The sequence below is a fragment of the Phyllobates terribilis genome, unplaced genomic scaffold (assembly GCF_046119375.1).
Source record: "Phyllobates terribilis strain yellow unplaced genomic scaffold, ASM4611937v1 Scaffold_3__8_contigs__length_932513732, whole genome shotgun sequence".
Lineage (NCBI taxonomy): Eukaryota > Metazoa > Chordata > Amphibia > Anura > Dendrobatidae > Phyllobates > Phyllobates terribilis.
Window position 1 is genome coordinate 315,391,512 of NW_027362763.1, and position 19,898 is coordinate 315,411,409.

The following is a 19,898-nucleotide window of genomic DNA, read 5'->3' on the forward strand; positions in this document are numbered from 1 at the left end:
AGTCTGTAGCATAATCCCCCACCCCCCATAGGTAGTCTGTAGCATAATCCCCCCACAGGCAGTCTGTAGCATAATCCCCCCACCTCTGATAGGCAGTCTGTAGCATAATCCCCCACCCCCCATAGACAGTCTGTAGAAAAATCCTCCCACCTCCCATAGGCAGTCTGTAGCATAATCCCCCCACCCCCATAGGCAGTCTGTAGCATAATCCCCCCACCCCTCCATAGGCAGTCTGCAGCATAATCCCCCACCCCCCATAGGCAGTCTGTAGCATAATCCTCCCACCACCCATAGGCAATCTGCAGCATAATCCCCCCACAGGCAGTCTGCAGCATAATCCCCCACCCCCATAGGCAGTCTATAGCATAATCCTCCCACCACCCATAGGCAGTCTGTAGCATAATCCCCCCATAGGCAGTCTGTAGCATAATCCACCCACCCCCCTTAGGCAGTCTGTAGCATAATCCCCCCATAGGCAGTCTGTAGCATAATCCCCCCACCCCCCACAAGCAGTCTGTAGTATAATACCCCCACCCTGCCATAGACAGTCTGTAAAAAAAATCCTCCCACCTCCCATAGGCAGTCTGTAGCATAATCCCCTCACCCCACCATAGGCAGTCTGTAGCATAATTCCCCCACCCCCCCCATATACAGATAGACAGTCTGTAGCATAATCCCCCTACCCCCATAGGCATTCTGTAGCATAATCCCCTCACCCCACCATAGGCAGTCTGTAGCATAATTCCCCCACCCCCCCATAGACAGATAGACAGTCTGTAGAATAATCCCCCCACCCCCCTATAGGCAGTCTGTAGCATAATCCCCGCACCCCCCATAGGTAGTCTGTAGCATAATCTCCCTCACCCCCCATAGGCAGTCTGTAGCATAATCCCTCCACCCCCCATAGGCAGTTTGTAGAATAACCCCCCCAACCCCCTATAGGCAGTCTGTAGCATAATCCCCCCACCCCCATAGGCAGTCTGTAGCATAATCCCCCCCATAAGAAAAAATTAATAAATAAGCACAATACTCACCTCTCTCTCCTCCTGGTTTCCCCACTGCTCTGAGCGCCCAGCCCACACACATATTCAGCACAGCGGGCCAGGCTCCAAGTGATGACGTCAGTGACGTGAGACACAGCATCGCTCCCTCTCCCATCACTGAGCTCTCGGTTGCGGTGAATGGTGGGGGGACCCGATGGCACCGGGGGCCCTCCCTCCTGCTCAAGGGCCCCATAGCGACATCGAGTCTCCCTGCTCTGCCCGGAGTGTAACTGTAGCGGCGTGCTGTTCACTCCGCTACAGTTACAATAGAGTAGCTCCGGGTGGGCCCCCTCAGAGCATGGGGCCCGGGGCGACCGCCCCCTCTGCCCCGGTAGCTACACTACTGGTTCCAGGGATCTTTCAACAAGGCAAAAATCAAAGTTCATCACCTGATATAACTAGTTTAACACAAAAAGAAGTATGCCTGCGTCTGAGCAAATTAAACATTGACAAAGCCCCCGGCACAGTTGGTATTCATGCATGGATACTCAAGGAATTGACCTCAGTAATTAACAGACCGCTGAATCTCATATTCTTAGACTTTCTTATAACAGGGGTGGTGCAACAGGATTGGAGGATAGCCGATGTGGTACCGATATTTAAGAAAGGTAAGAAGGTGGATCCAGGTAACTACCGTCCAGTAAGTCTGACATCAGTAGTGTGCAAAGTTTTTGAGGGCATCATAAGAGATGACCTGCAGAGATATATCGCAGAAAATAATATAATAAATTATAATCAGCATGGATTCATGAAAAATAGGTTGTGTCTAACATGTTGTGGTTCTATGAGGAGGTAAGTGTAAATCTGAATGTTGGTAATGTGGCTGATGTGATTCATCTGGACTTTGATATTGTACCACATAACAACCTGATATTGAAGCTACAGAAGCAAGGACGTGGGAGAACTATATGCAGATGGGTAAGGAATTTGCTAAATGATAGGAAACAAAGAGTTGTCATAAATGGTACGTTCTCTAAATGGGACATAGTCAGCAGTGGGGTGCCACAGGGATCTGTGCTAGGGCCAATTCTTTTTAACTTCTTTATTAATGACCTTCGGGATGGGATTGATAGTAAAGTGTCAGTCTTTGCTGATGAAACCAAACTATGTAGGGTATTAAAATCTGATCTTGACATTACGATATTGAAGAACGATCTGGATAAGATGACTGAATGGGCAAACACTTGGCAAATGAGGTTTAATGTAGATAAATGTAGCGTAATGCACGTAGGATGGAGTAATCCTTTTGCTGCATACACATTAAATGGGAGTATACTTGGAAGTACAGAACAGGAGAAGAACTTGGGTATTCTGGCTACAAGTAAGCTGAGCAGCAGTACTCAATGTCAAGCAGCAGCCGCAAAAGCAAACAAGATTTTAGGATGTATAAAAAGAGAAATAAAATCCTGCGGTCCTAAAGTACTGTTACCCCTTTATAAATCACTGGTGAGGCCATATCTGGAATATGGGATCCAGTTTTGGGCTCCACATTTTAAAAAGGATAAGGGATGGAAAGCCTCTCATATGATGAGAAGTTGAAAAAGTTGAGCTTGTTTAGCTTAGAAAAACGACGCCTCAGAGGGGATCTCATTTACATGTATATGTGTGGCCAGTACAAAGGACATATTCCTTCCAAAGACCATACTAAGAACCAAGGGGCACGCATTACGGGTGGAAGAAAGGCGATTCTGGTGCCTAAACTGGAAAGGGTTCTTTACAGTAAGAGCAGTCAAACTGTGGAATGCCGACCACAAAAGGTAGTAATGGCTGACACTATTACAGCTTTCAAAAAAGGGCTGGATAATTTCCTTGATACACATAACATTGTGGGTTACAGTTAAATTAGACAAAATGCACAATTGGGGGAGGATGGCTGAACTTGATGGACCTAGGTCTTCATTCAACCTACGTTACTATGTTACTATGTAAGTCCAACCTTAACGTCTGAGTCCTCGCAGGTCTTCCTCCTCTTGTAATCCAAAATTCGAGGATAGCATGATCGCTGCCTCCTAAATTCCCAGCCACCTTTACTTCCTCAATCATTTCCTCCCTGTTGGTAAGAATTAGGTCCAAGATGGCAGATCCTCTTGTTCTCTCTTCTACCTTTTGAAAGATAAAGTTGTCAGCGAGAGAAGATAAGAATTTTCTGGACCTATTACTTTTGCCTGAAAGAGATTCCTAAGAAATATCTGGATAGTTAAAATCTCCCATGACCACTATGTTGTACTTTTTTGAGAACAAAAACATCTGATGTAAAAAGAGTTTATCCATATCTTCGGTCTGGCCAGTTTGTCTGTGTTCTTAAATGGACAGCTCAAGGATTAAACATGGATGGCATCTGTGTACTGTCAGTTCAAATCATGGACTCATTCGTTAAAATGTGTGAGCTTGGTTTGAACCACAATAGTTTTTTTGGTCAGATGTACCAGAGGATCGCCACAAGTTTTTATGCAATCTTGCTATTGACAGCAGTCCTAATGATGCTTCTGAAATTGTCAAGGCCGGATTGGGACAAGTCGGCCAAATACAATATTTTTATTTCATCATTCTTTTCTATTCCAAATACTAGACATCAAAGGGGGCAGAGAAGCTGCAGGTCTGTGACTTCTCACTTGGCAGGGTGTTGCATTTTGTCAGGGTCTGTGAACTCCAACACATGACTGTGCCTGAAAGTGACAAGTGCACTTCAGTTTACTGTCAGAGGTTTTCACTTCACTGGCAGTGACCATGTGTTTACTGCTGTGTCATCAAAATTTAGGGGTAAAAGTCACATGAGCAAAATGTTAATATCATGCATTGTGATGACTCCCGAAAAGAAAGGGATGGCGCACAAATTTAAAAGAGGTGTTTACAGAATTCTAATTCTATTCTGATATTTATACCCTTTCTCCAACAGCCATAACATTTTTCTTTTGAGAAAGCTTATTATTTTGTGAGACAAGTAGTATCTTTCAATAGTACAATTGTGGTGTCCATATAATGTATTGGTTCCATACCAAATTTTTTTAAATTATTTCTGTAATGGAAAAAAATCCAGCAATTCCAAAAATGTATTTATTTTTCAGGACAATTACCATACCGTATAAATGACTTCACTCTGAGTCAATACAATTTTGATACTTTTGCACAATAAGAAATACTTGTCTTTCAAATCTTTTTTTTTTCACATTTAAACCCTTAAAGATCAGGTGAATTTTTTTTTGTGCATTTAACTTTTTTCCTTGCTTTCTTCCAAAAGCTATAACTTTTTTATTTTTACGTCCACATATCCATATAATACATATATATTAGTTTTAAAATATACCATTAGATTTACCACCCTGAACAGAAAAACATTAAAAAAAATGCAAGTGGCGTCAAATGCTGAAAAAAATGCATTTCTTTGACAGGTTTGTTTGTATGGCATTTATATATGGTAAAATGACCTGCCAACTGGATTTTCCACGTCAATATGATTACCGCGGCACCAACATTGCCTAGTTTTTTATGTAAGTGGTAAAAAAAAATCTAAAGTTTGTAGAAAAAAAATTGGTTTGTGTCACCTTTTCCAAAACCTTTAATCTTTTATTTTTCCATCAAAAGAGCTGTATGAGAACATGTTTTCTACGTGACAAATTGACATTTTCTTTTATACATTTTGTAGTATATACAACATATTGCTCACTTTTTAAAGTTTTTTTTATGGAGCTGTAGTGACTAGAGGTGAGCGAATCTGAACTGTAAAGTTTAGTGTTCGTACCGGTGTCCGATGCTGAACTCCAAACATGGACTTCTCCCGGAAATCCATTTTAGTGTTCGGAGTTCCAGGTGAAGCCCAGAAGGAGAGAGAGAGGGGGAGAGAGAGAATTTTACAAAACAAAAGTTTGGGTCCAAATTGACTTTTATGGGGTTCAGGTTCTGGTTACAGTTTGGGTAGAGTTCTAGTACCGAACCAAACTTTGGACTAAAGTTCGATCCAAGGCGACAAACCCGAACTTCCACGAGCCCGCTCATCCCTAGTAGTGACATAAAAGAATACAATTCCATTCCATCTTTTTCTTTTCTTCAACGTGATAACAGATGTTTTTATTGTTTTGTTTTTTAATTATTTAATTTTTTTTCTTTTTTACATACTGATTTTTTTACTTTACATTCGTCCTGCTGTGAGCAACCGCGTTCTGCAGCGTCTCCGGACTTGTCTCCCATCGAGCACATCTGAGACATCACTGGTCGGACATTACAAAGGGAGCCTAACCAAGTGAATTCAGAGTGGCAGAACATTCCTCAGATGATTAGTAACCTCATTGATAGCAGTCAAGGTGATTTAAGTGCATTTATGTCTGCGTATGGTGCTCCTACTCAATACTGAATGAATTAAGATGTTTGAAAATGTTTTCATCATTTGCATATCATTACCATGTTTATCAATCCTGTGATTTCCATAATTCCAAGCCTTCTACTTTTGGTGTTGCAATTTCAATGTTGAGGATTGATAATGCAGAAAAAATGGACATACTACCCTGAAGAAATGCAAGTAAGATAACTAACAATTGTAAAAGTGTCAAATAAATTATAAATTAAATAAAAAAGATAGCCCAGTGCAAACATATATATTTCCCACCGCTACTAGAGATCATTTTATAATGTAAGTATTCGTTCCTAAGATTTCCCTTCAAACTTCCATTCTGCTGCTCCAGATCATGACCTCATGGAACATAAGAAATGACATTAACTACAAAGACTCTGTACACATCCGGAGCAGAGAGCCTTGCGTGTAATGTATTACTAGCATATAATGCAAAGTGTTTTGATCCCTCTTATTCAATCAAAAGTTGCAGTGAGAGATCTTGAGCATGTCTCCCCCCTTTCTTTTGTTCATCCACTGTCCATAATTAGGCACTGGATGTAAGTTCCAGGTGCTGGTATTAGTTTATTAATCAGTTCCGAGACTTTAAGAACAATTTAACTAAAGTACCGGAAAACAAGCTAAGCACAAACAATCTAGAAAAAACGATCCCCTCCCATGGTTGTCACAGGAGAGGAAACACAATATTTGCTTTGTTCTTTATGATAAAATATAATTCATCAGTGTAGTATGCATAATATTATATGTAGGTTTATTAAAACATCTCCTCAGCTAAGTGAGAACTTTCATGTATTTTTGATATAAGTATTAGGTCTCATGGATACAGTTTTACTCCACAATGGGAATGTATTACTATGTAACTGCAAATCCACACAATACAAATATGAATTGATGCCATGTACATGAACCCCTATTGTCACTAAATACCGTTTCTCATATACATTCTAAAAAGAGATAAGAAATGTAATATTCATATGTATTTACCTAGAGGAGCATTTCAGGCCTATAAGTCTCCTTACACTGCCCTGGCACTCTCAACAAGGAGAAACTTTACCTTTTATATCGCCCGTCAAAGGCCTTTCACCCAGCCAAACCAGTACTACTGCTCTGCACTGATGAGGGCCAAACAGCCAAAAAAATATGCCTGCGTATGGAGTTTCTGGTTTGGTGTCTTATCATTAGTCATGTGGCAAGGTTGTTAAAGGGTCAATATTGACTTTTAGGATTGCTTCCTCAGTTAGGTGGCACTAGAGTTCCTGACCTCTTCCTCTCTGAAGAGGATATTTGCACGTTTGAAAGTTCTCTAAGACTATGTGCCCACGATGCAGAAATGCTCCGGATTTTTCCTGAGCGTTTCTGCATCTCCCTGGCAGAATAAACGCATGCGGATTGTACATGCGGATTGTACATGCGGATTGTACATGCGTTTTCCTGCCAGGGACATGCGGATGTGAAGCGTTCTTCACATGCATTTCCGCATGCGGGTTGACAAGCGGTTTCCAAGCGATTTTAGCATCACTTGGAAAGTGCTTGTCAACTTGGTCACACTATATAAATCCATGCAAACAGCATGGATTTATATAGTGTGACCCCAAAAAATGGTTAAAAATAAAAAAATAAATCTATACTTGCCTTCCGATGGCCCCCGCAGTCTTGCTTTGCTCCATCCTGGCTGCCAGCAGATCGCGGTACACTGAAGGACCTGCCGACGTCAGCATCGCGTGACCCGTCACATGACTGACGTCAGCGCAGGTCCTTCAGTCCACTGTGATCTGCCGGCATGGGAGGACGAGCGCAGCAGGGGCCATCAGAAGGTAAATATAACATTTATTTTTTATTTTATTCTTTTTTTCACAGGTACTATGGTACCCGGGTCCAGAGGAGAGTCTCCTGTCCTCCACACCCGGGTACCATCCGCACATTGGAACTCATGGAATGCGCATCTACATATACAGTGATGCGGAATCCATGCACTCCAATGCAAGTCAATGGCGGCGAAAACACAGCGCTTCCGCAAAATAATTGGTAGTGCTGCGTTTTTTTCCGCAATGATAATCCGCAGCGCAGCGGAAATTTCCGCAGCATGTGCACAGCACATGTGGATTATCATTGGGGAACATGGCAGACCTTCTACCATGCGTTTAAGCGTTTCAGCAGCGTTTTTGCGGCTGCGGAAACGCTTAAAAAACGCATCGTGGGCACACAGCCTAATTCTTGAACAATAAAAGGACTAAATAAAACAGATATTTCTTAGAGGATACAAAAGGAGCCAGAGATACATTGAGGCTACATTTTAGACCTCAAGAAAAATCGAAGAAATGGACCGGAACACCTGCTGATATAAGTGCAATGTGTAGGTGCACATTCACACTTTGGCCATTAACAGACAAAACCTAGGATAAAAATCAATGAGCAAATATCCTGCAGTAAGCAAATATTAATAATACATGTAAATAACATAGGGAACTTAACATTATTTTGATCATAAAGAGTAAAAGCCATCCTACCGTGACTAGGTGTACCCAAACAGCATGGTCCTCTCTGTTGTAACCCACCTCTCTATGTGCCAGCAGCCATCAATAGACTGGGGCAGAGCAGGACCTGGGCCTGACGGTTTTGCAGCTGCCTGTGGAAAGCTTTGTAGACAAGATACACAGCCCAAAAGGAGAGGGGCACACACCTAAACGTACAGAATTCAAGGAACTAAAGCAAAACCGATTAAATGGGCCAACACTCATGTTGGTATAAATGCAAAGATAGGTGCACATTCACACTGTGGCCATTAACAGTCAAAATCTACATGTTAGCCCTCATACACTCAGGAGATAAAGGAGATAGAAAGCAATGTTTGGAAGATAAGGTAAATGCAGCTGAGGTGTACGGCTCTGTTAACAATCTCCAAACAGGCTGAAATCTTGGACAGAGAAAAAATAATTGGTTTTGATACAACACAACTTGAAGCAAAATTAGTATGTTATACAGGTAGACCCAGATTACAGGAAGAGTAAGGCCACGGCCTCACTCTTTATTTGGTATTTGGTCAGTATTTTTTCTCAGGAGTGGGAGCCAAAACCAGGTGAGGAACAATTAGAGAAAAGGTAGAATAGAAACAAGTGGCTCCCACTCCTGAGAAAAAATACTGACCGAATATTGATAATGGGGTCCTGGTCTTAGGAAAGAAATGGCACAAATGGCTTGCAGAAATCCACGTACTTGCACCACAATCAACCCCATTAAGATGAATGGAAAAGATTTTATTGTATTTATTATTTCTTCTTATTATGCATTTCTTACATAGCACCATCATACTCCACAGCGCTTTACAGACATTATCATCGCTATCACCAATCAGGCTCACAATCTAGATTCCCTATCAGTATGTCTTTGGAGTGTAGGAGGAAACCGGAGAACCCGGAGGAAACCCACACAAGCACGGGAAAAACCTACAAACTCCTTGCAGATGTTGACTTTTGTGGGATTTGAACCCAGGAACCCATTGCTGGAAAGCAAAAGTGCTAACTTCTGAGCCACCGTGTTGCTCAAAGATTTTGAAACTTCTGCAAAAAAACTAAAATCTGCAATCTGTGAATACTAAAAACATGACAGAAAAAAGGCAGATATATATCCTATACAGGATGACGCAGACCCCCCTGATAAAGATAAGGGCAGCACAGGTGCAAAATACTGAAGTAACGGACCCTCACACGTCTACCGTGGGGTGGTTGCTTAGTATTATAAATGCACACAGAGGGGTCTTGCATAGGGTGCCAGTCACACAAGTACAAGTGATGCACAGTGTCTGGCTTACAGCCTATTGATTACACCCATGCTATTAGGTCAGACGGGCTGCCCAGAACTATATAAGTGTAATCCACAAGGATAAACACCCCAATTTGCCCATCCAACAGTAAATCTCATCTGTGTGCATTTACAGTGGTGGCCAAAAGTATTGGCACCCCTGCAATTCTGTCAGATAATACTCAGGTCCTTCCTGAAAATGATTGCAATCACAAATTCTTTGGTATTATTATCTTCATTTAATTTGCTTGCAAGATAAAAACACAAAAGAGAATGAAGCAAAAATCAAAAATCAAAACCAGGGGAGGAGTCCTGAGGAGATAATTTGCATATTCCCACTGCATTTTGGGGTAAGTGAAGAGTCCTGAGGAGATAATTTGCATATTCCCACTGCATTTTGGGGTAAGTGAAGAGTCTCCGCGAGCTCAAAGAACACTGGATTTTGGCTGTTGGAGCTGAAAAGAGAACATCGGTAAACCAGGGGAGGAGTCCTGAGGAGATAATTTGCATATTCCCACTGCATTTTGGGGTAAGTGAAGAGTCTCCGCGAGCTCAAAGAACACTGGATTTTGGCTGTTGGAGCTGAAAAGAGGACATCGGTAAACCAGGGGAGGAGTCCTGAGGAGATAATTTGCATATTCCCACTGCATTTTGGGGTAAGTGAAGAGTCTCCGCGAGCTCAAAGAACACTGGATTTTGGCTGTTGGAGCTGAAAAGAGAACATCGGTAAACCAGGGGAGGAGTCCTGAGGAGATAATTTGCATATTCCCACTGCATTTTGGGGTAAGTGAAGAGTCTCCGCGAGCTCAAAGAACAGTGGATTTTGGCTGTTGGAGATGAAAAAAGGACATTGGTAAACCAGGGGAGGAGTCCTGAGGAGATAATTTGCATATTCCCACTGCATTTTGGGGTAAGTGAAGAGTCTCCGCGAGCTCAAAGAACACTGGATTTTGGCTGTTGGAGCTGAAAAGAGGACATTGGTAAACCAGGGGAGGAGTCCTGAGGAGATAATTTGCATATTCCCACTGCATTTTGGGGTAAGTGAAGAGTCTCCGCGAGCTCAAAGAACACTGGATTGTGGCTGTTGGAGCTGAAAAGAGGACATCGGTAAACCAGGGGAGGAGTCCTGAGGAGATAATTTGCATATTCCCACTGCATTTTGGGGTAAGTGAAGAGTCTCCGCGAGCTCAAAGAACACTGGATTTTGGCTGTTGGAGCTGAAAAGAGGACATAGGTAAACCGCGCGCCGGTAGGCATTTTGAAGCTTTTTTTTTTTAAGCTTTTTTCATTGTTTTCAGAACATTAACAATAAGAACATGGAAGAGTCCAGGAGCCATTTGGTGAGCTGCATATCCTGCTACATGTTCACAGACTTGCCAGTGGAAAAGCCAAACTTCACATGCCAGAAATGCAAGCTTGTGTCCCTGTTGGAGGAAAAGTTGCGAAATCTTGAAGAGAGGTTAACTACCTTGAAAATCATTAAGGAAGGTGAAGAGTTCTTAGACAGAGCAGAATTATCGCTTCATGATTCAGAAAGAGAAGAAATTCGAACTGCACCTGACGAAACAGAGGAATGGAAGCATGTGACCCACAGAAGCAGGAGGATCGAGAGGCAGTCAGCACTCATACTGCTCAGGAACCAGTACCAGGCTCTCACGCAGGAGAACCATGAAGAAATACAGCAAAATAAGACTTTGCCAGCAATGAATAACCTTGTAAGCCCTCAGAATCCTCCTGGATGGAGAAAGAAGAATGTTGTGAAGAAAAAACGGAGAGTGGTGGTCATGGGGGATTCCCTGTTAAGAGGAACAGAGGCCGCTATCTGCAGACCAGACATAACCTCAAGAGAAATGTGCTGTCTTCCAGGAGCAAAAATTAAAGATGTGTCTGACAGGATATCAAGACTCTTCAGACCTACAGATCACTACCCATTCCTGCTAATACATGTGGGGACAAATGACACCGCAAGAAAGGACCCGGAAACCATCTGCAGAGACTTTGAAGACTTAGGCAAGAAAGTGAAAGAATTGGGAGCGCAGGTGGTCTTCTCATCCATCCTCCCAGTGGATGGCCATGGAACAATGAGGTGGAATAAGATTCTACAGGTGAACAACTGGCTACGTCGATGGTGCCGTCAACAAGGATTTGGATTTCTGGATCACGGAATGAATTACCTATACGATGGACTACTTGCTAGAGATGGGGTGCACCTTACGAAGACTGGAAAACATGTATTTGGAAGTCGCCTTGCTACACTCATCAGGAGAGCTTTAAACTAGAACAATGTGGGAAGGGAAGCAAAAGGCCAGAAAAAGCCATACAGCTGACAAATACTATTGAGATCTCTGCTACTGGAAGTGGAAAGGAAGAACAAAGACAAAACAATTTAAATAATAAAAATATGGGAGGAAGAGAAACCAATCACAAACTAAAATGTTTTTATACAAATGCACAAAGCATGGGCAACAAACAAGGAGAATTGGAACTACTAATGCAGGAAAAGGAATATGATGTCATTGGAATCACTGAAACTTTGTGGGACGATACACATGATTGGAATAAAAGGCTAAAAGGATACAACTTATTTGCAAGAAACAGACTTGATAAACTAGGAGGAGGTGTTGCATTGTATGTTAGAAAAGCGTATATCTGCACAGAGATTGAAGCTTCAGAGACTGGGAGTTCTGTGGAAACTGTTTGGGTAAGAATACAAGGAGAGAACAATGGAAAGGACACCATTGTAGGCATTTACTACAGGCCACCTGGGCAAGCTGAAGATATGGATGAACTCTTTATTTATCAAATCACCAAGTTCTCCAAAAAATATGATGTAGTGGTCATGGGAGATTTCAACTATCCAGACATTTGTTGGGAATCTCTCTCAAGTAAAACTAACAGGTCAAGCAAATTCTTATCCTCTCTTGCTGACAACTTTATCTTCCAAAAGGTAGGGGAGAAAACAAGGGGATCTGTTACTTTGGATCTAATCCTTATAAACAGGGAGGAAATGGTTGAGGAGGTAAAGGTGGCTGGGACCCTAGGAGGCAGCGATCATGCTATTATAGAATTTTGGATAACTAGAGGAGGAAGACATGTGAAGACTCAAACTTCAAGGTTAGATTTTAGAAAGGCAGATTTTAAGAGACTCAGAAAGAGAATAGGAGGGATCCAATGGCTGGATGTCCTTAAGGACAAAAATGTCCAGGAAGGATGGGAAATTTTTAAAAATGAGATTCTCAAAGCACAATCGTTAACAATCCCGAAAAGTAGGAAGAATGGGAAGCATTTAAGGAAACCAGGATGGATGAACACAGAACTTAAACACATGCTAAAAAGAAAGAAAGAAATGTTTATTAAATGGAAAGAGGGAGGCATATCTAAAGAAAATTATAATGCAGTCTGCAGATCCTTCAGGGCTTGTATCAGGTTAGCTAAAGCTGACAATGAATTAAGGCTTGCAAGAGATGTCAAAAGCAATAAAAAAGGATTTTGGGGGTATGTCAAAAGTAAAAGAAAAGTCAAAGATGCTATAGGATTTTTACAGGATGAAAATGGAGAAATGGTAAGAGAGGATGTTGAGAAGGCCGAACTTTTTAATTCCTATTTTGCATCTGTTTTCTCTCAGAAAGAAAATGTAACATCAACTGATCTTCACTGTCCTTTTAAAGGAATAGAGGAATCCAAGTTATCTATAAACAGAAAGATTGTGAGGGAATATTTAGCTAACATAAATGAGTTCAAGTCTCCAGGTCCAGATGAATTACACCCCAGAGTACTGAAGGAGATCGTAGAAGAAATTTTAGAACCACTCTCCATAATCTTTGAAAATTCTTGGAGAACAGGAGAAGTCCCAGAAGACTGGAGAAGAGCAAATGTTGTTCCTATCTTCAAAAAGGGGAAGAAGGTGGACCCAGGGAACTATAGGCCGGTGAGTCTGACTTCTATACCAGGAAAGATCTTTGAACAAATTATTAAACAACATGTATGTCAGTACATGGATAAGAATGAAGTGATTAACCAGAGTCAGCATGGGTTTGTAACTAACAAGTCATGTCAGACTAACTTAATTTCCTTCTATGACAGAATCACTGACTGGGTGGATCAGGGAAATGCTGTAGATATAGTATATCTTGACTTCAGAAAAGCATTTGACAAAGTATCTCACACCATCCTTATTGAAAAAACGACCAAGTATGCAATGGACCAGGCAACTGTTAGGTGGATTCATAACTGGCTTAGTGATCGGACTCAAAGGGTGGTTGTAAATGGCTTCACATCCAGCTGGATGAATGTCTCAAGTGGGGTACCACAGGGCTCAAAACTGGGACCTGTATTGTTCAATATCTTTATCAATGATTTAGATGAAGGAATTGAGGGTAAACTGATTAAATTTGCTGATGACACAAAGCTAGGAGGGATAGCTAATACTAGAGAAGAGAGAGAGAGGATTCAAAAAGACCTAAATAAACTGGAGCAGTGGGCAGCAACCAACAGAATGGTTTTTAACAGGGAAAAATGCAAAGTACTACATCTTGGCAATAAAAATGAAAAAAGCATATACAGAATGGGAGGAATAGAGCTAAGCAACAGTACATGTGAAAAAGACTTAGGTATACTAATAGATCATAGACTGAACATGAGTCAACAGTGTGATGCAGCAGCAAAAAAGGCAAATACAATTCTGGGATGTATTAACAGAAGCATACAGTCTAGATCACGTGAAGTCATTATCGGTCTTTACTCCTCTTTGCTCAGACCTCATCTGGAATACTGTGTACAGTTTTGGGCACCACATTTTAAAAAAGACATAGACAAACTGAAGCAAGTTCAGAGAAGAGCGACCAGAATGGTGACTGGTCTGCAAACCATGTCTTATGAGGAACGGTTGCAGGATTTGGGAATGTTTAGCTTGCAAAAAAGAAGACTGAGAGGAGACTTAATAGCTGTCTACAAATATGTCAAGGGCTGTCACATTGTAGAAGGATCATCTTTATTCTCATTTGCACAAGGAAAGACTAGAAGCAATGGGATGAAGCTAAATGGGAGGAGACACAGATTAGATGTTAGAAAAAACTTTTTGACAGTTAGGGTGATTAATGAGTGGAACAGGCTGCCACGAGAGGTGGTGAGTTCCCCTTCAATGGACGTCTTCAAACAGAGGCTGGACAGACATCTGTCTGAGATGATCTAGTGAATCCTGCTTTGAGCAGGGGGTTGGACCAGATGACCCAGGAGGTCCCTTCCAACTCTACCATTCTATGATTCTATGATAAATCATTGATCATTTCACACAAAACTCCAAAAATGGGCCAGACAAAAGTATTGGCACCCTCAGCCTAATACTTGGTTGCACAACCTTTAGCTAAAATAACTGCGAACAACCGCTTCCGGTAACCATCAATGAGTTTCTTATAATGCGCTGCTGGAATTGTAGACCATTCTTCTTTGGCAAACTGCTCCAGGTCCCTGATATTTGAAGGGTGCCTTCTCCAAACTGCCATTTTGAGATCTCTCCACAGGTGTTCTATGGGATTTAGGTCTGGACTCATTGCTGGCCACCTTAGAAGTCTCCAGTGCTTTCTCTCAAACCATTTTATAGTGCTTTTGGAAGTGTGTTTTGGGTCATTGTCCTGCTGGAAGACCCATGACCTCTGAGGGAGACCCAGCTTTCTCACACTGGGCCCTACACTATGCAGCAAAATTTGTTGGTAGTCTTCAGACTTCATAATGCCATGCACACGGTCAAGCAGTCCAGTGCCAGAGGCAGCAAAGCAACCCCAAAACATCAGGGAACCTCCGCCAGGTTTGACTGTAGGGACCATGTTCTTTTCTTTGAATGTCTCTTTTTTTTTCCTGTACACTCTATGTTGATACTTTTTCCCAAAAAGCTCTACTTTTGTCTCATCTGACCAGAGAACATTCTTCCAAAACGCTTTAGGCTTTCTCAGGTAAGTTTTGGCAAACTCCAGCCTGGCTTTTTTATGTCTCGGGGTAAGAAGTGGGGTCTTCCTGGGTATCCTACCATACAGTCCCTTTTCATTCAGACGCCGACGGATAGTACGGGTTGACACTGTTGTACCCTCGGACTGCAGGGCAGCTTGAACTTGTTTGGATGTTAGGTGAGGTTCTCTATCCACCATCCGCACAATCTTGCGATGAAATCTCTCGTCAATTTATCTTTTCCGTCCACATCTAGGGAGGTTAGCCACAGTGCCATGGGCTTTAAACTTCTTGATGACACTGTGCACGGAAGACACAGGAACATTCAGGTCTTTGGAGATGGACTTGTAGCCTTGAGATTGCTCATGCTTCCTCACAATTTGGTTTCTCAAGTCCTCAGACAGTTCTTTGGTCTTCTTTCTTTTCTCCATGCTCAATGTGGTACACACAAGGACACAGGACAGAGGTTGAGTCAACTTTAATCCATGTTAACTGGCTGCAAGTGTGATTTAGTTATTGCCAACACCTGTTAGGTGCCACAGGTAAGTTACAGGTGCTGTTAATTACACGAATTAGAGAAGCATCACATGATTTTTCAAACAGTGCCAATACTTTTGTCCACCCCCTTTTATAGGTTTGGTGTGGAATTGTATCCAATTTGGCTTTAGGACAATTCTTTTTGTGTTTTTTCATTGAAGACAAATTAAATGAAGATAATAATACCAAAGAATTTGTGATTGCAATCATTTTCAGGAAGAAACTGAGTATTATCTGACAGAATTGGAGGGGTGCCAATACTTTTGGCCACCACTGTATAATACTAGGCAACTACCCTGTCCATGAAGGGAAGGTTTGTGAGTGGCTATTTTACACCTGTGCTGCCCCCCCGCCTTTATCATGGGGGTCTTTGGCAGGGCCGGCGTCAGCACCCGGCGCACCCGGGCAAATGCCGGGGCCCTGAGCAGGCAGAGGGTCCCACTGGCGGTCGCGCACCCCGCTGGGCTATGGGCGGAGGAGAGCGGTGTTAGGGCCCGCCCTTCTCCGCCGCTTGCTCAGGGCCCCGGCAGCTGGATACTTACCTCTCCCCGTGCCTCCGCAGATCAGCTGTCTTCCTGCTCTGCGCTCCCTGTGACGTCTCAGGTCAGAGGGCGCGGTGACGTCTTTACACCGCGCCCTCCCCTGAGCCGTCACAGGGAGCGCAGAGCAGGAAGATACCGGCGACGCTGGAGTCCGGACCCGAGCAGCGGGCAGCAGGCAGCAGGCAGCAGGTAGCAGGTGAGGAGGAGGGAGGTGAGTATTTGATTTTTTTTTTTTAAATGTATGGAGGCATGGGGCAGTATAAAGAGAAGGGGGGGGGTGACATCCTGCATGGGGCAGTATAAAGAGAAGGGGGGGGATGACATCCTCCATGGGGCATTATAAGGTGGGGAACAGCCTGCATGGGGCATTATGTGGGGGGGAACAGCCTGTATGGGACATTATGTGGGGTGGAACAGCCTCCATGGGGCATTATAAGGTGGGGAGCAGCCTGCATGGGGCATTATGTGGGGGGGAACAGCCTGCATGGAGCATTATAAGGGGGGGGGGCTGTATGGGGCATTATGTGGGGGGGAACAGCCTCCATGGGGCATTATAAGGTGGGGAGCAGCCTGCATGGGGCATTATGTGGGGGGGAACAGCCTGCATGGAGCATTATAAGGGGGGGGGGCTGTATGGGGCATTATGTGGGGGGTAACAGCCTGCATGGAGCATTAAAAGGGGGGGGCCTGTATGGGGCATTATGTGGGGGGTAACAGCCTGCATGGAGCATTAAAAGGGGGGGGGGCTGTATGGGGCATTATGTGGGGGGTAACAGCCTGCATGGAGCATTATAAGGGAGAGACAACCTGTATGGGGCATTATGTGGGGGGTAACAGCCTGCATGCAGCATTGTATGGGGGCCAGTATCCTGTATGGAGCGTTATAAGGGGACCGGTATCCTGTATGGAGCGTTATATGGGGGCTGGTATCCTGTATGGAGTTTTATAAGGGGACCAGTATCCTGTATGGAGCGTTATATGGGGGCCAGTATTCTGTATGAAGCTTTATAAGGGGGTCAGTATCCTGTATGGAGCGTTATATGGGGGCCAGTATCCTGTATGGAGCTTTATAAGGGGACCAGTATCCTGTATGGAGCGTTATATGGGGGCCAGTATTCTGTATGGAGCCTTATATGGGGGCCAGTATTCCGTATGGAGCCTTATATGGAGTCCAGTATTCTGTATGGAGCCTTATATGGGGGCCAGTATTCCGTATGGAGTCTTATATGGGGGCCAGTATTCCGTATGGGGCCTTATATGGGGGCCAGTATCCTGTATGGGGCCTTATATGGGGGCCAGTATTCCGTATGGGGCCTTATATGGGGGCCAGTATTCTGAACGATTCGCCGGTTTCTGAGCTATTGTGGAATTTACAGTAGATATCACTCATGTAATGTAAGAAGTGAAATCTTTGCATTGTACTATATATATATATATATATATATATATATATATATATATATATATATATATATATATTTCTCTGTGGTCTCTGTGCATCATGAATCGTGGTATGTATTAAAGGGGCCACTGAGACTCTTTCGCCCGGGGCCCAGAAAAACCTGGAGCCGGCCTTGGTCTTCGGCATCCTGTAGTGCATTGGTAATCTGACCTGGTGTTGGTAAGCAGGGCAGCCTTTTTTTTGTCTGATGTTTTTTAACTTTTATGTCCTTTTCAGTAAGTTGCATGTGTTAATATTAGTTGTATTATTTCCTAGGGAAGAATATGTGTATGTTTCTATACATCATTCTTCACTAATGTAGCAGTGCAGATAGGCCGATTTGTGTCACAGAAAGTGACCTTTCTGGTAATCAGGGAGTCTATGCAGGGCTTTACTCTTGGAGTAAAGTTGAGAATAGGGACTGGTCACTGGGGTGGTTACAGAAGGGTGGGCTCCCACTGCATCCAGACAACCCTGGTTTTAGCTGTCCGACTAGGTGTCAGATGGGAGAGCTCCATAAATATCACATGAGATATTCATATTTCTAAGGGAGGTGTCACACAGCCATATAACTCAGACGAAGATCACAACACAAAGCTCGGACTGGCTGGAGGCCCTCCCGACCCGAGCAAGACAGCTGCATTGAAACACATGCTATCACGCTCAGGTCAAAAGAGGTCAGTCGTCTGAGCATTGTGTTCTGATCCTCATCTGAGTTATACGGCCATGTGACTCTTCCTTTAGGAGGATTATTTTCCTTGTGGAGAGCTAAAGTTGGCATAAGACGATTTATAGGTCATGCAATGCTCCTCTGGGAAATTAAATATGTAAATAGCCTCTTCAGAGAGGAACAGTACAGGAACTCAAGTTCCACCTAATGGCTGTAGCAATCCTAAAAGTCAATATCCACTCTTTAATGATCCCTACCACATGAATCCAAACCAGAAATTCCAGTTGCAGATACGTGTTTTGGGGTGTTTGACCCTTATCAGTGCAAAGCAAGAGGTCTGATTTGGCTGAGTGAGAGGCCTCTGACAGGGGATCTAAGGGGTAACATTTTTACTTGTGTAGGGTGCCTTAAGAGGCTACTTGCAGATATTCAGACAGCGCTGTAAACACCATCATCATAACTGTTATGTACCACATTGTGTTTTAAAGTGTGGACTGTAAGTCAATAGCCCACGTTTGAAGGATGAATTGAAGGAAAATTGTAAGAGTGTGGTGTGAAAATGTCATTAATTCCATGAGAAACAAGAGAATATAGCTGACTGAGGCCATTTTGAATGAAATTCTTCATGTGCCAACCATCTCACCCAAGAAGTGGCAATTCTACGGGTTCCAACATTTTTTTAGCCACAATACATAGTCACTGTAAAGAATGGCTTCCACGCTGGTAGACTTGGAGAGACCATGTATTACATGATTTTCTCTTTTATTTTAATGGTCACCGTGTAGCACTGCATTAAACGTTAATGAATCTAGAGCAATATCAGATGATCATCTGGGCTGCTTGCTTTTATTCGCAGGTTCAAATGTCATTCTCATATGTGGCCTAGTAGCCATCAATCATGTCCTCTCAGGAAGGACACAGACATCTGAAAACAATTAGACCCAAATGATCACACAATGCAAAGCACCAAATTTAATGAGCAGAACTCAATGTCCACACACTCTTATCCTATCCATCCTTTGCCTCTAAAATAGCATGTCAGAATTCTTGCAAATGATTAATCACACTAATTATACAAGGTCTATGTGCAGAACTAATATAAATAACTCTAATCATGATTCTTAAATTCATCTATGGATTGCTCACTTAAATAACTCTCATACATAGCTTTGTAAATATGTATAAACCTATGAAAAGTCTAATTTTTATGTGGATACAGTGATTATTTTGCAAATATAGTTGTTGAAGACAGCACAGAAAACTGAATCTTCTCACATTATTTATAACGAATTCTATGCAGTGAGTGTATGGAGTGTATCCTAAGGTTGGATAGGTCTGTATAGGGAGGGCTTTAAAGAGATTTTCCAAATTTCCAAATAATTTTTTTTCCAAATTATAAGATTCCCTAATAGACTTTCTTTTCTTCTCAGCTTGTCTCTGGTGGGGACCAGGTAAGCATTAGCACAGAAATAAAAGGGGAGGGTATTGTAAGGTGAATATTACTCATTTTGTTAATTTGTAAGATATTTATAAAAACGTCATGGGATTGAAAACATTTTTAATAGGCGTTTTTCTTTTTTTT

The 19,898-nt window shown here is 42.7% G+C and overlaps 1 protein-coding gene across 4 annotated transcripts in view; it reads left to right on the top strand.

Moving 5' to 3' along the window:
- Nucleotides 1-1,878: 1,878 nt before the first annotated feature.
- LOC141258085 (anosmin-1-like) overlaps nucleotides 1,879-19,898 on the top strand; it is a 97,717-nt gene continuing 79,697 nt past the window's right edge. For 3 of the 4 annotated variants that reach the window (XM_073673093.1, XM_073673095.1, XM_073673096.1), the window contains exon 1: nucleotides 1,879-1,961. The gene's annotated coding sequence lies outside the window, so the exon portion shown is untranslated. Of the gene's footprint in view, nucleotides 1,962-5,157; nucleotides 5,342-19,898 lie in introns of those variants that run through there. The other variant, XM_073673094.1, reaches the window with a different exon arrangement.